Source organism: Aegilops tauschii, chromosome 3 (genome assembly GCF_002575655.3).
Source record: "Aegilops tauschii subsp. strangulata cultivar AL8/78 chromosome 3, Aet v6.0, whole genome shotgun sequence".
Classification (NCBI taxonomy): domain Eukaryota; kingdom Viridiplantae; phylum Streptophyta; class Magnoliopsida; order Poales; family Poaceae; genus Aegilops; species Aegilops tauschii.
In genome coordinates, this window is record NC_053037.3 from 70,918,364 (window position 1) to 70,939,212 (window position 20,849).

Sequence of the window (20,849 nt, forward strand, 5' to 3'; positions counted from 1 at the left end):
CTTAGTTTTTGAGAACCAATGTATTAATCCAGTAGGAGGCCGCGCTCAAGTCCCTTGCACCAACGCGATAAAGGGGTTGTCAACCCCTTCACGGCCACTAGCAAAAGTGATATCTGATAAGATAATATTTTTGGTATTTTTATGATAAAGATTAAAAGTAAAGATAGCAAAATAAATGGTGAAAGAAATAGTTTGTTAACAGGAGATTAATATGATGGAAAATCGACCCGGGGGCCATAGGTTTCACTAGTGGCTTCTCTCAAGATAGCATAAGTATTACGGTGGGTGAACAAATTATTGTCGAGCAATTGATAGAATTGAGCATAGTTATGAGAATATCTAGGTATGATCATGTATAAAGGCACCACGTCCGTGACAAGTAGACCGACTCCTGCCTGCATCTACTACTATTACTCCACACATCGACCGCTATCCAGCATGCATCTAGAGTATTAAGTTCATAAGAACGGAGTAACGCTTTAAGCAAGATGACATGATGTAGAGGGATAAACTCAAGCAATATGATATAAACCCCATCTTTTTATCCTCGATGGCAACATTACAATACATGTCGTTTCCCCTACTATCACTGGGATGAATCACCGCAAGATTGAACCCAAAGCTAAGCACTTCTCCCATTGCAAGAAAGATCAATCTAGTAGGCCGAACCAAACTGATAATTCGAAGAGACTTGCAAAGATAACTGAAAGTGATAAAGAAAAACTTTTATGAACTCTTTTGTTCTTGTATCCGTATATAAGCTTAAATAGTACCCAGATTTTATGCAAAGATCATAACTAACCATGCAAATGATAACTCTTAGAAAGTATATTTACTCATATCTATGGCATAATCAATCAGCGAGCAATAATAATATATCTCAAATGCCAACACTTTGTCAAAACAATCATGATATAATATGACAGCATGGTATCTCGAAAGCCCTTTCTGAGACCGCAAAACATAAATGCAGAGCAGCTCCAAAGTTCAAGCAGCGACTAAACATTGTAATTCATGGTAGAAGAGATCCAGTCATGATGCACACAACCTTAAGTATACACAATGCATAAGAATGACAATAGTGCTCTCAGGAGTGATGCTTGATTGAGAAGGTGATGACTCAACAATAGAAGTAAAATAATATAAAAATAAATAGATAGGCCCTTCGCAGAGGGAAGCAGGGATTTACACAGGTGCTAGAGCTCGAAGCTTAAATCAGAGATAAATATAATTTTGAGAGGTATGCCTTTCCTGTCAACGTCACGACCGAGAGTTCTCAATATCTTCCATGCTAAACACATTAGCGGCGGTTCCCAAGCGGTAAAGTAAAGTTTTCTCCCCCTCCACCAATAAACACAAGCCGTGGCTAGCCGAATCCTCGGGTGCCCTCCATACCAACAACTTTCTGGAGGAGTTTGTTTTATTATTTTGCAATTTAATCATGGGACTGGGCATCCCGATTACCAGCCCCTCTCATGCATTGACAAGTGAATAAACACTCATCATGAGAATAAATCGCTTAGCATGGAAGATATTGACCACCCCCTATCACTCCATGAGCAGTACAATCACACAAAACATATGTTCATTTGAATATTTAGAGGTGGCACATGCAAATTTACTTGGAACGGCAGGGTAATACCGCATATAGGTAGGTATAGTGGACTATCTGGAATAACTTTGGTTTAGGTATTTGGATGCACAAGGAGCATTCCCACTTAGTAGAGGCGAAGGCTAGCAAATAGACCGAGAAGCGAACAACTAGAGAGCGAAAACGGTCATAATCATGCATTGTGAATAATTAACATTGAATACTAGCATGAGTAGGATATAAACACCATGAACATAAATATTGTGGAGGCTATGTTGGTTTTGAATCAACTACATGCATGAACATGTGCCAAGTCAAGCCACTTGAAACATTCAGAGGAGGATACCATACCATCATACTACATCATAACCATTTTAATGCACGTTGACACCCAAGATAAATCATTATCCACTCTTTGATAGTTAACCATGGCATGAGCAACTATAATCTCTAATTGTCATAATCAACATGTTTAATCATAATATGCTAAATCATGGATGCTGAGTTAAACATATTTACAAAAACAAAAACAAGTTGAGTTCATACCCGATTTTCCTTGCCATAGTCACTTCATCAAATATCGGCATTATTGCCTTTCACTTGCATGACCGAATGATACGGAGATAATAATAGTGCAAGAGTGTCTTGGACTAAAGCTGGAATCTGCAAACATTTTATTCAAAGGAGAAGACAAGGTAATATGGGCTCTTTGTTGGATCAACAATAATGCATATGAGAGCCACTCAACATTTACATCGTGGTCTTCCCCTTATGACGACTCAATAAAAAGATTTTTTTTCAGAGGAACACACTGATTTTTTTAGTTTTTAGATAAAGCAAATCGATGAAGGAAAAACTAAAACGAGCAAAAACTATTTACACAGGAAAGCTCCCAATAGGCAAAATAAGAAACAATAAATCTTTTTGGGTTTTCTTTTAATCCTACAACAAATTAAACAAGAAAAACTGAAAAGAAGAGAGAAATATATTTTGGTTTTTCTCAAAGTTTTTCAAACACACAAGAAGAAAGTAGAAATAAAACAAACATGGATTATACAATGAAAGAGGATGAACACCAACAACTGGAATGAAATGTGTGAACATGCATGTAATGTCGGTGAGAATACGTACTCCCCCAAGCTTAGGCTTTTGCCTAGCTTGGTAATCACCAACCGTAGTAGCCATCTAGTCCAACATGGAAGTAGTGAGGCAGTGGCACTTGAGCGTCCAAATCCCAGGCCTCGTCCTCTGCCGCTGCCAAAGCATTCCGGTACGCAACGATTTCCGGTGGCATAACAGTGTATCTGTTCCTGGCATGATAGTCAAACAAAGCAGGTACAGGCAACGTAATAACATCACGAGTATCCTCACTAAAAACCAAGCTATAACAAATGTGGTGAGGAGGCTCAAGGGCGTCAATGAAATGGTGATCCTGTATAGACTGGTGATCTAAGTAAAGTCTATGCAACAAATAATCATGAGGGCGTATATTAACATGAAATGTCTCGCTAAGTGAGTAGCATAAATACCACCATGGATTTTACCCTTAGTCCTATTAGTGTGAAGGCGGCATGCAATGATAACTCCGAGGCTATAACTGTTGTCACTGAAAAGTGCTCCGCGTAAAATGGCGAGGTCAAGGGCACTGAGTGTTCCACCTTCCTCTCTAGCAGTCAAGTATTTTCCTATGAATAGAGCAAAGTAATGCACAACAAGAAAATGCAAACTAGTATCTTGGGCTTTCGACATGCCCCTTTCCTCTCCCACAGTTAAAGTGCGGAGAACACCCTCAAACCCATCTAGTCTAGGATCTCTTAATTCACCATCAGACGGAATCAAGCATATCTCCCAAAAGCAAGTGGTATCTGATGAGGTTCAACATATAAATCAAAACACACCATGGGGGGTTCGAGCCTATTCAGGAAATGAAAATTTTGCACAAAGGAATTTGTAAGGATGTGGTGCTGGTCACACTCATCTGCGAGGAAGTTGGTCAATCCGGGATTTGCAACTAATTGCGCGAACTCTTGGTAGAATCCGGCTTCATTCAAGAAGGCATTGTGCGCCCATTCGCATGGCCGGACTTCCATCCTACGCGGAGTGTTGAGGTCACTGTCCAAGGAGTCCCCAATGATTCCCTTGGCGTTCCGTTTCGAGGAACTCCTTCTGAAGAAATTCATTTTTTTCTATGAAAAAAATTCTAAAATTTTTGGGCCCCAAAATGATGTCAATAAAACTTCACAAGATTGGTAGCAACTACTCATATGGATGTCTAGAGGCTATATCAAGCATTCAAACTACTTGGAACTCAAAGAATTCAACATGCAAGATCATTTTCAGTAGCACCAAGAGTAGCTAATCATGCAAAATATAATCCACAAAACAAAAACTAATTGGAGCAATGGAGGAGTCACATACCAAGGAGCAATCCGCCAAAACAATTTCAGAAATGGAGCTTCGAGCAAAGAGATAGAAAATATCAGGTTTGGGAGCTAATCATGCAAAGAGATCGAGGGAGAGAGCTACCAGGAATTATTTCTAGAGGTAAGAGACAAAGTGAGCTAAAGGGATAAGTAAGGGGGTCCATGTGGGGCCCACAAGCCACCAGGGTGCGCCTTGTGGGCACCTGGAGCATCCCCCTGGGTTGTTTTCAATGCCAGAAATTCTCAAATAGTCCAGAAAAATTCAATAAAAGATATCAAGTATTTCATTTTTCTTAAGAGGATGATCAGGGAAAGCATTAAGTAATTGGAGAAGCCTCCCCCAAGGTCGAGGGAGATTCTCTTCTTCAATTTTCACAAAGTTAAATATTTCCTGTAAAGCAGCTTATTTCTTATGAGCAGGAAAGTATTTTTTAGAAAAGTAATGTATCATATCCTCGGGACTACGCACACAACCAAGAGCAAGAGTATTAAACCATATCTTAGCATCACCCTTTAGGGAGAAAGGAAACACCTTAAGAATATAGTAATAGCATATTTTTTCCTCATGAGCAAATAGAGTGGCTATATCATTCAGTTTTGTGAGATGTGCCACACCAGTTTCAGATTCATAATCATGAAAAAGATCAGATTCAACCAAATTAATTAACTCAGGATTGACAGAGAATTCATAATCCTTATCAGTAACAATGATAGGTGAAGTAGCAAACTTATGATCATATTTCATTCTTGCATTCAGAGATTTTTCTTTCAGCTTACATAGTAATTTCTTAAGATCATCTCTATCATTACAAGCAAGAAGTTCTCTAGTTATCTCCTCACCCACAACATAACCCTCAGGTATCTTGGGCATTTCAATTCTAGGGTATCTAGGCCTAATAGGTGAACCATAGTTTTGCAGAGTATGCATATGATGTAGTATAGCCTTCGTCATGATAACGAGTTTATGTATGAGATGGCTATATGTTGTAATGTTAAGTGGCTTGCGCGTCATGGCATGATGGCTGGAGGAACGAGATTGCAATGTTAATGTAAATATCATAGACATAGCCTACATGTTACAATTGACGATGGCAAGCATACATGGAGGACCCCGACATGGAGAAGGTGTACTAGGCGCGGGATGAGGAGCTATAATTTCGTGCCACGGCAACGTTTTCTGAAATGGTTTCCATGATAATGTTTTCTGAAATTGCCGCCACGACATTGTTTTTGAAACGGTTGCCACGATAATGAAATATTGGCCGTCACAACGCTTCAATTGAAGATTGAAGATGGCCATGAAGGATTCCCGGCGCCCAGGGCTATACCATATCATGCTTTTATGAATTGCATGAGATGTTTATCTATGGCACCCCAGCTCAGAGAAACCGGAACGCCTCGTATTCCAGCCCAGAGAACGAGGAGAAGTCTCTGGAATACGGCACTGCTTGACATAGAATAAATCAGCTCTTATTACAAGAATAATAATACAAGGGTCTGATTTTACAAAGAAGCACATCAGCACGGCGACACTACGCCTTCGATACTACAGTTGCTCTATGCTAGCGGCGGAACAACTCATAGCAGCGGAATGCTTCTAGCAGCAGAACAACGATGAAGGTGGTGAACTCCACTCCGAGGGACTCTGGCTAGGACACAATCTAGCTCGCACGCACGGCAACCTCGACAAGCAATCAAGCAATCATGGCATCACCTGCAATCTGGCATGACACGCCAGGTCAGTACATTGAATGTACTTGCAAGCTCACAACAACCATAAACATCAAGGCAAGACAATACATAGCATTAACAGGTTAATTAATTAACAACTACCATGATGAAGCAACTACTAAGCATAGTATGAAACTAATACAATACTGATAAATCACCATCTTAGATCTCCATAACCATATCTCTCTTGGCTAACCGGCCAAGCAATATACCATCTCGATCACCTCGTGATCAAAACCAAACGGTGATCATTCCCGGATCACAAACGGAACAACCTCGTGGTCTTGTAACCAAACGGTGATCTTTCCGGCGATCACAACCATGACCAACACTTGGTCTCAAACGGTGATCTTTCCGGGTTGATGGAGTCGTACTCGTCGTGATCCAAATAACCGATGACCCTAGCGCCGAACGGACGGCACCTCCGCGTTCAACACACGTACGGAGCGGGGACGTCTCCTCACGCAGCGCTTGGCGAAGCCCTCCGCGTTCAACACACGTACGGAGTGGGGACGTCTCCTCCTTCTTGATCCAGCAAGGGGGAGGAGCAGTTGATGGAGATCCAGCAGCATGACGGCGTGGTGGTGGAAGTAGCGGGATTCCAACAGGGCTTCGCCAAGCGCTGCGTGAGGAGGGAGATGTGTCACGGGAGGGAGAGGGAGGCGCCAGGGCTTGGGGTGCTGCTCCCATGCGCCTCCCAACTATATATAGGGGTGGAGGGGGCTGGTTTCTTTCCCTCCAAGTCCATTGGGGCGTTGGCAAAGGTGGGGGAAAGAATTCCCATCATTTCCCTTCCCCACCGATTGTTATCCCCCTTTTTTAGGGATCTTGATCTTATCCCTTCGGGATATGATCTTATTCCTTCTAAGGTGGGATCTTGGTGCGCCTTGACCAGGGGTGTGGGGCCTTGCCCCCACTACCCACGTTCATGTGGGCCCCCCATGCAGGTGGGCCCCACTTCGGAACCTTCTAGAACCTTCCCGGTACAATACCGAAAAATCCCGAACATTTTCCGGTGGCCAAAATAGGACTTCCCATATATAAATCTTTACCTCCGGACCATTCCGGAACTCCTCGTGACGTTCGGGATCTCATCCGGGACTCCGAACAACTTTCGGTTAACCGCATACTAATATCTCTACAACTCTAGCGTCACCGAACCTTAAGTGTGTAGACCCTACGGGTTCGGGAGACATGCAGACATGACCGAGACGACTCTCCGGTCAATAACCAACAGCGGGATCTGGATACCCATGTTAGCTCCCACATGTTCCACGATGATCTCATCGGATGAACCACGATGTCGAGGATTCAATCAATCCCGTATACAATTCCCTTTGTCAATCGGTACGTTACTTGCCCGAGATTCGATCGTCGGTATCCCAATACCTTGTTCAATCTCGTTACCGGCAAGTCACTTTACTCGTACCGTAACGCATGATCCCATGGCTAACTCCTTAGTCACATTGAGCTCATTATGATGATGCATTACCGAGTGGGCCCAGAGATACCTCTCCGTCATACGGAGTGACAAATCCCAGTCTCGATTCGTGCCAACCCAACAGACACTTTTGGAGATACCTGTAGTGCACCTTTATAGCCACCCAGTTACGTTGTGACGTTTGGTACACCCAAAGCATTCCTACGGTATCGAGAGTTGCACAATCTCATGGTCTAAGGAAATGATACTTGACATTAGAAAAGCTCTAGCAAACGAACTACACGATCTTGTGCTATGCTTAGGATTGGGTCTTGTCCATCACATCATTCTCCTAATGATGTGATCCCATTATCAATGGCATCCCATGTCCATGGTCAGGAAACCATAACCATCTATTGATCAACGAGCTAGTCAACTAGAGGCTTACTAGGGGCATGTTGTGGTCTATGTATTCACACATGTATTACGGTTTCCAGTTAATACAATTATAGCATGAACAACAGACAATTATCATGAACAAGGAAATACAATAATAACCATTTTATTATTGCCTCTAGGGCATATTTCCAACACACTTGGTATCAAACATCATCATCAACATACTGCCAAACTGTTACTGCTCACAATATCAACATATACATCACCTATAAGTCATTCCGTCATGTGAGTGTTGATCGAACGTTGTGACCTAGTACGAACTTATGCCCATGACCGAGGACGCGGCTATCGATAGCTTAAACACACACTCTGCAGAGGTAGCACACTGTACCCACACCACGGAACCCATGGCCTCGCACTCCCATTCGGGTGGACCAACGACGTTCCGACAAAACCGATCTACTGCCATGACACTCTCGCGGCCACTCCGACCAACACCCCCTTTGGGTTCAGTCCTGGGTGGCCCCATGCCTACCAAAGGCACCGACGGCCACCGTCGTGGCAAACAAAACGGTCCCAAACGGGGACAATCCGGATACAACAACTACGGGCACACAAGGCTTATGTCCGCCTACCTGATCAGGGTAGCGCGCGCCCATAACCTTCCCGCGTGGGAGGCACCGGCGAGAGGCACGGCAATAGACCCAGTTAGGGCCTTCCCATAAAGGCAAATGTGGTTGCACTGGAGAAAGCCCGGTTCGGTGGCACCTGACCAACTTAATGATGGAATTTATCCCCAAAATATAACTGTGATAACTGATACTCCAATATCAACTATCAAACTATAATCCAAGTCATAGCAATATCCAACAAGTAATCCAAAACATACCATCGACATAACAAAATACTCCAAGGATAGCATAACATCTCTATCATGATGAATCCAAGAACAATAATACTACTACTCAAATATCAAGAACTAGCTACCAACTATGATCCACATGCAAGCATCATCTCCAACATCATACTCCAAAACCTAATATCAACTAGCATCATGATGAAAATAATACTAGCCGCTAATAATCCAGAGGAAACGTAATATCCAAAGTAATACTCCAAAATAATACCAGATACCATCATGAAAATAATCATAATAGCCACTAAGAATCCAAAGGCACATGTCATCCACATAATCATCAAAATATAAGTCCTAGAACTCCAAGCAATATCATGGCAATAGCAAGATCAAAACAATACTCCGAGAAATGCCATGAACAAATCACAAGTAGCTAGAACAATATTTTAAACAAGTTTAAATAAAGAAACCATGTCACTGCATTGCAATCATGCAAATGGAGGGTGTGGCTTGCCTGGGGTGGAAGAAATCACCAGGAGAAAGTGCGAGAAGCTCGCGAAAAGAATCGCCGGAGAACGTTCATTCTCGGAGGGGGCTGATTAAGCGCAAGGGCAAAATGGTCATTTTCAGATTTTTTACACATGGTGAAAGTGATACCAACATAATGGGCTCGACGAAACGAAGAAATGGGCTTTGGAATCACCTGATTTGGAGTTGGGAGTAAAAAGATATAAGGGTTTTTCTGCTAGGGACCTCTTTGTAAAGAAAAACTTCACAATCTGGGCCTGGACAGAAAAACAGAAAGCGCAATGAGTGAAATACGCTTTCACTGAACTGGAAACACATTCGGGGCTGAAGAAGAATGGAAATACGCTTTCAGAAATAGAAAACGTATTCTGGTTAATACGTCTCCACTTATCTGACTTGGCGGGGCGGGGTCAACGTCCAGAGGCTGACCTGTGGGGCCCGCGAGACCCATGCGAGGTCAACGCCCTCCTCCTGGCCTCTCCTTCTTCTCTCCCGATGCGCCCGCGGAGCAGAGGGAGGTCGCCAGCGCGGGGGCTGGTCCGGCCGGCTCCGGCCATCCCCCGCCTCGCTCGACCTATGGGCGAGCTCAGCAGGAGTAGCCGCACCCGTCTGCGGAGAGCACGGGATCCGGGGAGGACCGAGGCAAGAGGGAGTGAGGACATGGCGGACGGTGGCGATGGTCACCGACGGGGCTCACGGCCAACAGCCACCAAAGGAGGAGGGAAAGCGTTGGGGCGGCTCCAGGGGACTTGGGGAGGCTACTGGTGGTGGAAAAGAGAATGGGGCTCGGCCTTGCTCGGATTTAGGAGGGCAGGGGCGGCGGCCATGGCGGCCAAAGCAGCGAGGAGGTGCTCCGGGTCTTGGGCGAGTGGCTGGGGAGGGGTAGAAGAGTGATGTGAAGAGCTTGGGGCAATCGGGAGGCCTCGGGGCTACTTAAATAGCCAAGGGGAGGGGGAGCCGTGCTGGCGTCGCCGCGGACGCGTGGCCGGCGCCGCGGACGCGTGTGCACGTGCATGAGCTCGGAGGCAGGCGATGAGGGAGGCACAGGGGAGAGCTCACGGGGAAGAGGCGCCCAAGGGAGCGCATGGAGGAAGAAGAAGACGAGCTCCTAGCCAAAACCGCCACTGTTCGTCCGTGGGGCGCGGCGGCTTGCGTCGGTGAGGAAGCGGACGGAGGGGGAGAGGGGTCCAGGAGAACGGCGACGACGAGAGGAAGCTACAGGACATGCCCGTGCTCGCTGAGACGCCGAGCAGAGGTGGGGCCCGAGCAAGAAGACGCCATGGACGCGGCCACTGCACACAGGGCGCGTGCACAGGCTTGCCATCGTCGCAGTCACCGCGTGCACTGGCATGTAGCCGGGGAGATGGGCTGGAAATTGTTGTCTATGGGTAAGTTCATCCAGGGGAGGTTTCAACTGCAGTGGTAGATCGATGAAAACTGCTCTGGTTAAACGATAAGAACCCTCTGAAGTTTACTGCAGTAAACTTGGGTGAGCACTAGTGATCAACAGGAAGGTGATTAGGAGCAGTGGAGTTGTCTGCGAGGTTTAGGGTAAGAAGGACTTTCATCCTGGTAACTTTGAGAAGATTAAGACCAAGATTTAATGTAGTTGCTTAACAACCACATAAACTGGTCCAGAAGCAAAAACAGGAAGAAGCACTCACATGGTGAGGCTACTTGAGCTCAAATTTGTCAAGGTTTAGTGATTTGGTCATACAATGATGCTGTACAAATTTCATACCAATTGGATTCACCAAAATGGTACTTCCTTCACAGCTATCTTCACTGACCAGAATCTTGCAAGAATTTTGGAGAAATATTGGCTAGGTGAAATGGTGCGAAATTTGGTGGAGAGAAGTTATATAGGTAGGGGCATGATCTGGTAATTTATCAGGATTTTGGAAGCAATATAAAATGCACTTGCTTCACAACCTGAAAATATTGCCAGAATCAAAGATTTGGTCCTGTGCTCACATAGATCAAGGGATGGAGCTGAAATTTGGAGGAGTGTGCAAAATTTCAACTCATTTGGAAACTCCTAGCTAGTACTTTCTTCACAATGCCTTCTGTCTAACAGAAAGTTTAAAAAATTGCTGAGGAAGATTGGCTAGGCAAATAAAGTTGAATTTTGGCATGAGGCAATGATTTGGACATAAGAGAATGCCCAAAAGGTTTGGGAGCAATCAGGAAAGGATAGGTGACACTTCGTTCACAGAAAGCCACACTGGACAGAAATGAAGAATAATTATTGGAGAATTGTTCTTGGGCTAGGACAGGAAAGTTTGGGCATATTTGAGCAACATATGACCCAAAGAAATTATGAGAATTATTTGGGAATTTTTGGATGGACATAAATATAGGTTGCTTCACAACCTAGGGCAGATAGGGTTATTCCTTTAATAGAAAAATGGAATTTTCCCTAGAAAAAGAAATTAGGGTTTGGTCAAGCAGTGAAGTGACATGATCTTGGCAAGGTTTTGAGAATGATGAGCCACTTGGGAGGGGAAATGAGGATGATTTCCCAGGTGGCAAGGCCACAGAACCACTCAAAAAAGGTAAACAGAGCAAAAACCAATAAATCCAAAAGAAAAAGAAAAGGGCCAAAAACCAGGCTGTTACATTATCCCTTTGTTGTTTGCACCCTTTGATTGCGCAGTAGTCAATTATTAGGGTGATCTCTCACAACAAATATCAAGTTAAAAATGTGCTCTTCCAGTGCTGCAACCATCTATAACATGTGGCCTTTCGCAGTACTACATGCTACCATGAGTACAAACGAGAAGTGAAGTGTAAGGCAGGTGAGGTAGGAATTCACAGCAGAAACACTTGGTTGCCCTGAGTTCTAGCAGAAAATTTCTGAGCTCAAAGCACGACGAAAGATGAACAAGAGTCATATGGTGATATGATCGGAAAAAGATTGCCTACCGGTTGAAATTCACATCATATGAGAAGCTACCATCCATGGGTGTGAATGAGATTAGGATCTTGAAGCACCCACTTTCAATTATGAGAGATATTGATTTGAGTGGAAGTGCACTTTATATTAAATTTTGTTTAAACACGAGTGCAACATTCATTATTAATAAATGTCTAAGGGAATCTCGTGTTTTATTGTTGTAGATCAAATGGCTTGCAATAGTTTTAATTTAGCACTTTTGTTTGAGAAATAAAAGTTGGCCGCAAATGGTGGAAACTATGAGGATTGGATACACACTTTGAGATATGTTCTCAAAGGTGCTAATAAATAATATGTGCTTGATCAATCACTTGGTGACTACCCGATGCCAGGAGCATCTCAAGATGTCATCAATGTGTTCATATCTCGCAAGAATGATTTCAGTGTTGTCAAAAGTATTATGCTATCTTGCATGGACCAAGTGCTACAGAAAGTTTTGAACATCTCAGTGCTGCTAAAATTGTTGAAGCACCGGAAGTTCAGTATCATGAAGATGTAGCCGAAGTTCATGAGATTACTAAAGCATTGGATGCATGCAAAGTAGCTTAAGGGTGAGAATAGTGTTATTCTTGCAGGCTATATGATAGTATCAATGCAATGGAAATATATTTTCCCAAGACACCGGAAAATGGATTGGTCCTTTCATCGCTTCATGAAGCGATGCTAAAAAACAACGGGTTGTTGTACCAGGAAAAGTTGCTTGTGAACAAGAAAAAAGTTTCAAAAGAAAATGCAACGCTAAGAGGAACAAGGGTGGAGCTTCTTATGAGGCTATTTGTTTTTACTACAAAGAGAAATGACACTGGAAAATAAATTGCGTGAAGTATCTGGCAGATAAGAAGAACTCACCTTCTGGTAAAGGTATAAAAGTTATACAAGTTTATGTTATTGATAATCTACTCGCTGAAAATTCCAAGTCTTGGTATTTGATACTGGGCCGGTTGCTCACATTTTCAACACCACACAGGGACTATGGAAGATTCACAAGCTGGGAAAGAATGAAGTCATGACGCGTGTTGGAAATTGTCATGGGATCGCTGCTCAGGCCGTCGGTGTCATGTCAAGAAGTTTACCTTCAGGATTTATCTTATAACTGAATAGTTGTTATTTTATTTTGAAGTTATGTAAGAACATTATCTCTAGATCATGTTTGATAAATGATGGTTATTCTTATAAGTCTGAGAGCAATGGTTGTTCAATATATTAAAATGATATGTTTTATGGATTCTCACCCATGGTTGGTGTATAATTCATATTAGATCTTGAACGTGAGAAAGAACTCTATAACATTAATGCTAAACGTCTTAAGAAGATTGATAGTACCACTTTGTGGCACCACCAGAAAGAATCCCAATTTCTATCCCTTTGGGGTATGGAGATTATAACACGTAATAGGTGCATATAATATGTAAGATAGGATCAAGAACACAAATATATTCATGAAAACATAAATGGTTCAGATATGAAAACATGGCACTCAAGCCCTAGTGACAAGCATTAAGCATAGCAAAGTCATACCAACATCAATCTCAAAATATAGTGGATACTAGGGATCAAGCCCTACCAAAACTAACTCGATTACATGATAAATCTCATGCAACCCATCACCGTCCAACAAGCCTATGAAGGAATTACTCACTCCCGGTGGTGAGCATCATGAAATTGGTGATGAAGAAGGGTTGGTGATGATGGTGACGACGAATCCCCTTCTCCGGAGCCCCAAACGGGCTCCAGATCTGGCCTCCCGACGAAGAACAGGAGGCGGCCGCTACCTCTTGAGCACTGCGTTGGTTTTCCCTTGAAGAGAAAAGGGTGATGCAACAAATTAGTGTAAGTATTTCCCTCAGTTTTTGAGAACCAAGGTATCAATCCAGTAGGAGGCCACGATCAAGTCCCTTGTACCTACACAAACAAATAAGAACCTTACGACCAACGCGATAAAGGGGTTTTCAATCCCTTCACGGCCACTTGCAAAAGTGAGATCTGATAGAGATGATAAGATAATATTTTTGGTATTTTTATGATAAAGATTAAAAGTAAAGATAGCAAAATAAACAGCGAAAGAAGTAGCTTGTTAATGGGAGATTAATATGATGGAAAATAGACCCGGGGGCCATAGGTTTCACTAGTGGCTTATCTCAAGATAGCATAAGTATTACGGTGGGTGAACAAGTTACTGTCGAGCAATTGATAGAATTGAGCATAGTTATGAGAATATCTAGGTATGATCATGTATATAGGCACCACGTCCGTGACAAGTAGACCGACTCCTACCTGCATCTACTACTATTACTCCACACATCGACCGCTATCCAGCATGCATCTAGAGTATTAAGTTCATAAGAATGAAGTAACGCTTTAAGCTAGTTGACATGATGTAGAGGGATAAACTCAAGCAATATGATATAAACCCCATCTTTTTATCCTCGATGGCAACAATACAATGTGTGTCGTTTCCCCTACTGTCAGTGGGATCGAGCACCGCAAGATTGAACCGAAAGCTAAGCACTTCTCCCATTGCAAGAAAGATCAATCTAGTAGGCCAAACCAAACTGATAATTTGAAGAGACTTGCAAAGATAACCAATCATACATAAAAGAATTCAGAGGAGATTCAAATATTGTTCATAGATAATCTTGATCATAAACCCACAATTCATCGGATCTCGACAAACACACCGCAAAAGAAGATTACATCGAATAGATCCCCAAGAGAATCGAGGAGAACTTTGTATTGAGATCCAAAGAGAGAGAAGAAGCCATCTAGCTAATAACTATGGACCCGAAGGTCTGAGGTAAACTACTCACACATCGTCGGAGAGGCTATGGTGTTGATGTAAAGCCCTCCGTGATCAATGCCCCCTCCGGCGGAGCATCGGAAAAGGCCCCAAGATGGGATCTCATGTGTACAGAGAGTTGCGGCGGTGGAAATACGGTTTTGGCTCCTGTTCTGATGTTTCCAGGGTATATGAGTATATATAGGCGAAAGAGGTCGGTTAGGAGAGCTACGAGGGGCCCACGAGGGTGGGGGCGCGCCCAGGGGGGCAGGCACGCCTCCCTGCCTCGTGGCCTCCTCTTTGATTGCTTGACGTCCACTCCAAGTCCTCTGGATCACGTTTGTTCCGAAAATCATGTTCCCGAAGGTTTCATTCTGTTTGGACTCCGTTTGATATTCCTTTCCTTCGAAACACTGAAATAGGCAAAAAAACAGCAATTTGGGCTGGGCCTCCGGTTAATAGGTTAGTCCCAAAAATAATATAAAAGTGTATAATAAAGCCCATTGAACATCCAAAACAGATAATATAATAGCATGGAACAATCAAAAAATATAGATACGTTGAAACGTATCAGCGGCGGCAGCTCCATATCGTAAAATGCGATGTGACTTCTTCTCTTATTTTTTCTCGGGAATTCTGAATTTATAGTGTTGAGATTGGGGTCAGCGGAGCCACATGGGCCCCACAAGCCACTAGGGCGCGCCCTGGTGCCTTGTGGGCATTAGGTGTCCCCCTCTGGTGGGTCTTGGCTCCAGTATTTTTTATATATTCCATAAAAATCTTCAAAAAGTTTCGTCCAATTCCAAGAACTTTTGTTTCTGCACAAAAACAACACCATGGTAGTTTTGCTGAAAAAGTGTCAGTTTGGGTTAGTTTCATTCAAATCATGCAAATTAGAGTCCAAAACAAGAGCAAAAGTGTTTGGAAAAGTATATACGACGGAGACGTATCAACTCCCCCAAGCTTAACTCATTGCTTGTCCTCAAGCAATTCAATTGACAAACTGAAAGTGATAAAGAAAAACTTTTATGAACTCTTTTGTTCTTGTATCCGTATATAAGCTTAAATAGTACCCAGGTTTTATGCAAAGATCATAACTAACCATGCAAATGATAACTCTTAGAAAGTATATTTACTCATATCTATGGCATAATCAATCAGCGAGCGATAATAATATATCTCAAATGCCAACACTTTGTCAAAACAATCATGATATAATATGACAGCATGGTATCTCGAAAGCCCTTTCTGAGACCGCAAAACATAAATGCAGAGCAGCTCCAAAGTTCAAGCAGCGACTAAACATTGTAATTCATGGTAGAAGAGATCCAGTCATGATGCACACAACCTTAAGTATACACAATGCATAAGAATGACAATAGTGCTCTCAGGAGTGATGCTTGATTGAGAAGGTGATGACTCAACAATAGAAGTAAAATAATATAAAAATAAATAGATAGGCCCTTCGCAGAGGGAAGCAGGGATTTACACAGGTGCTAGACCTCGAAGCTTAAATCAGAGATAAATATAATTTTGAGAGGTATGCCTTTCCTGTCAACGTCACGACCGAGAGTTCTCAATATCTTCCATGCTAAACACATTAGCAGCGGTTCCCAAGAGGTAAAGTAAAGTTTTCTCCCCCTCCACCAAAAAACACAAGTCGTGGCTAGCCGAATCCTCGGGTGCCCTCCATACCAACAACTTTCTGGAGGAGTTTGTTTTATTATTTTGCAATTTAATCATGGGACTGGGCATCCCGATTACCAGCCCCTCTCATGCATTGACAAGTGAATAAACACTCATCATGAGAATAAACCGCTTAGCATGGAAGATATTGACCACCCCCTATCACTCCATGAGCAGTACAGTCACACAAAACATATGTTCATTTGAATATATAGAGGTGGCACATCCAAATTTATTTGGAACGGCAGGGTAATACGGCATATATGTAGGTATAGTGGACTCATCTGGAATAACTTTGGTTTAGGTATTTGGATGCACAAGGAGCATTCCCACTTAGTACGGGCGAAGGCTAGCAAACAGACCGAGAAGCGAACAACTAGAGAGCGAAAACGGTCATAATCATGCATTATGAATAATTAACATTGAATACTAGCATGAGTAGGATATAAACACCATGAACAAAAATATTGTGGAGGCTATGTTGGTTTTGAATCAACTACATGCATGAACATGTGCCAAGTCAAGCCACTTGAAACATTCAGAGGAGGATACCATACCATCATACTACATCATAACCATTTTAATGCACGTTGACACCCAAGATAAATCATTATCCACTCCTTGATAGTTAACCATGGCATGAGCAACTATAATCTCTAATTGTCATCATAAACATGCTTAATCATAATATGCTAAATCATGGATGCTGAGTTAAACATATTTACAAAAACAAAAACAAGTTGAGTTCATACCCGATTTTCCTTGCCATACTCACTTCATCAAATATCAGCATTATTGCCTTTCACTTGCATGACCGAATGATACGGAGATTATAATAGTGCAAGAGTGTCTTGGACTAAAGCTGGAATCTGCAAACATTTTATTCAAAGGAGAAGACAAGGTAATATGGGCTCTGTGTTGGATCAACAATAATGCATATGAGAGCCACTCAACATTTACATCGTGGTCTTCCCCTTATGACGACTCAATAAAAAGATATTTTTTCCAGAGGAACACACTGATTTTTTTTAGTTTTTAGATAAAGCAAATCGGTGAAGGAAAAACAAAAACGAGCAAAAACTATTTACACGGGAAAGCTCCCAATAGGCAAAATAAGAAACAAGAAATCTTTTTGGGTTTTCTTTTAATCCTACAACTAATTTAACAAGAAAAACTGAAAAGAAGCGAGAAATATTTTTTGGTTTTTCTCAAAGTTTTTCAAACTCACAAGAAGAAAGTAGAAATAAAACGAACATGAATTATACAATGAAAGAGGATGAACACCAACAACTGGAATGAAATGTGTGAACATGAATGTAATGTCGGTGAGAATACGTACTCCCCCAAGCTTAGGCTTTTGCCTAGCTTGGTAATCACCATCCGTAGTAGCCATCTAGTCCAACATGGAAGTAGTGAGGTGGTGGCACTTGAGCGTCCCAATCCCAGGCCTCGTCCTCTGCCGCTGCCAAAGCGTTCCGGTACGCAACGATTTCCGGTGGCATAACGGTGTGTCTGTTCCTCGCATGATAGTCAAACAAAGCAGGTACATGCAACGGAATAACATCACGAGTATCCTCACTAAAAACCAAGCTATAACGAATGTGGTGAGGAGGCTCAGGGGCGTCAATGAAATGGTGATCCTGTATAGACATGTGATCTAAGTAAAGTCTAGGCAACAAATAATCATGAGGGCGTATATTGACATGAAATGTCTCGCTAAGCGAGTAGCATAAATAACACCATGGATTTTACCCTTAGTCCTATTAGTGTGAAGGCGGCGTGCAACGATAACTCCGAGACTGTAACTGTTGTCACTGAAAAGTGCTTCGCGTAAAATGGTGAGGTCGAGGGCACTAAGTGTTCCACCTTCCTCTCTAGTAGTCAAGCATTTTCCCATGAATTGAGCAAAATAATGCACAACAAGAAAATTCTAACTAGTATCTCGGGCTTTCGACATGCCCCTTTACTCTCCCACAGTTAAAGTGCAGAGAAAACCCTCAAACCCATCTGGTCTAGGATATCTTAACTCACCATCAGAAGGAATCAAGCATATCTCACAAAAGCAAGTGGTATCTGATGAGGTTCAACATATAAATCAAAACACACCATGGGGGGTTCGAGCCTATTCAGGAAATGAAAATTTTGTACAAAGGAATTTGTAAGGATGTGGTGCTGGTCACACTCATTTGCGAGGAAGTTGGTCAATCCGGGATTTGCAACAAATTGCGTGAACTCTTGGTAGAACCCGGCTTCGTTCAAGAAGGCATTGTGCACCCATTCGCATGGCCAGACTTCCATCCTACGCGGAGTGTTGAGGTCACTGTCCAAGGAGTCCCCAATGATTCCCTTGGCGTTCCGTTTCGAGGAACTCCTTTTGAAGAAATTCATTTTTTCTATGAAAAAATTTCTCAAATTTTTGGGCCACAAAATGATGTCAATAAAACTTCACAACATTGGTAGCAACTACTCATATGGATGTCTAGAGGCTATATCAAGCATTCAAACTACTTGGAACTCAAAGAATTCAACATGCAAGATCATTTTCAGTAGCACCAAGAGTAGCTAATCATGCAAAATATAATAAACAAAACAAAAACTAATTGGAGCAATGGAGTAGTCACATACCAAGGAGCAATCCGCCAAAACAGTTTCAGAAATGGAGCTTCGAGCAAAGAGATCGATAATATCAGGTTTGGGAGCTAATCATGCAAAGAGATCGAGGGAGAGAGCTACCAGGAAATATTTCTAGAGGTAAGAGACAAAGTGAGCTAAAGGGATAAGTGAGGGGGTCCATGTGGGGCCCACAAGCCACCAGGGTGCGCCTTGTGGGCACCTGGAGCATCCCCCTGGGTTATTTTCAATGCCACAAATTCTCAAATAGTCCAGAAAAATCTAATAAAAGATATCAAGTATTTCATTTTTCTTAAGAGGATGATCAGGCAAAGCATTAAGTAATTGGCGAAGCCTCCCCCAAGGTCGAGGGAGATTCTCTTCTTCAATTTTCACAAAGTTAAATATTTCCTATAAAGCAGCTTGTTTCTTATGAGCAGGAAAGCATTTTTTAGAGAAGTAATGTATCATATCCTTTGGACTACGCACACAACCCGGAGCAAGAGTATTAAACCATATCTTAGCATCACCCTTTAGGGAGAAAGGAAACACCTTAAGAATATAGTAATAGCAGATTTTTTCCTCATGAGCAAATAGAGTGGCTATATCATTCAGTTTAGTGAGATGTGCCACACCAGTTTCAGATTCATAACCATGAAAAAGATCAGATTCAACCAAGGTAATTAACTCAAGATTAAAAGAGAATTCATAATCATTATCAGTAACAAAGATAGGTGAAGTAGCAAACTTATGATCATATTTCATTCTTGCATTCAGAGATTTTTCTTTCAGCTTACATAGTAATTTCTTAAGATCATCTCTATCATTACAAGCAAGAAGTTCTCTAGTTATCTCCTCACCCACAGCATAACCCTCAGGTATCTTGGGCATTTCAATTCTAGGGTATCTAGGCCTAATAGGTGAACCATAGTTTTCAGCTTCAATGATTTCATCGGTTTCATCATTTTCAATTTCTATAGCTCTAGCAGGTTGTTCATCAAGAAATTCACCTAGTGGTGCAGTATCATCAAGGATAGTACTAGCATCATCAATAGCATCATTCATAGCAGAAGTAGCATCATCAATTATTTGCGACATATCAGAATTAATAGCAGGTGGTGGTGTCACAAGCTTACTTAAAACGAAAGGCAAATCAATTGCAGAGCTAGAAAACAGTTCCTTACCTCCCCTCATCCTAGAGGGAACAATCTTGGTTCTATCATCCTTCATATTATTCATAGTGATCAATAGATATAAATCCCAATTGACTCAGCAAATAGAGCTATGCTCCCCAACAACAGTGCCAGAAAGAGGTCTTGATAACCCACAAGTATAGGGGATCACAACATTTTTGGAGGGTAGAGTATTCAACCCAAATTTATTGATTCGACACAAGGGGAGCCAAAGAATATTTGCAAGTATTCACAGTTGGGTTGTCAATTCAACCACACCTGGAGAACTAAATATCTGCAGCAGAGTGATCAGTAGCATAGTAATATGATAGTTTGATATTGGTAATAGCAGTAGCAACAGTAATGGTGGCGGTAACAATATAATTTTTGTAGCAATTGTAACATCAGCAACAACTGTAGTAACTTAGCAAAGATCAATATGCGGAAGTTGTAGGCATTGGATCACTGATGGATAATTATTTTGGATGACATTCATCATGTAACAGTTATAACCTAGGGCGACACACAAGACTAGCTCCAATTCATCAATGTAATGAAGGCATGTATTCCGTATATAGTTGTAACATCCCAAATTTTCAATTTGGAATGTTATACATAGGTCATTCATGCATATCATATTTTATTGCATTTCGTTTTGCGATCCTCGAAATTCTAAGCAACTCAAGGACCCACGGAGAGAG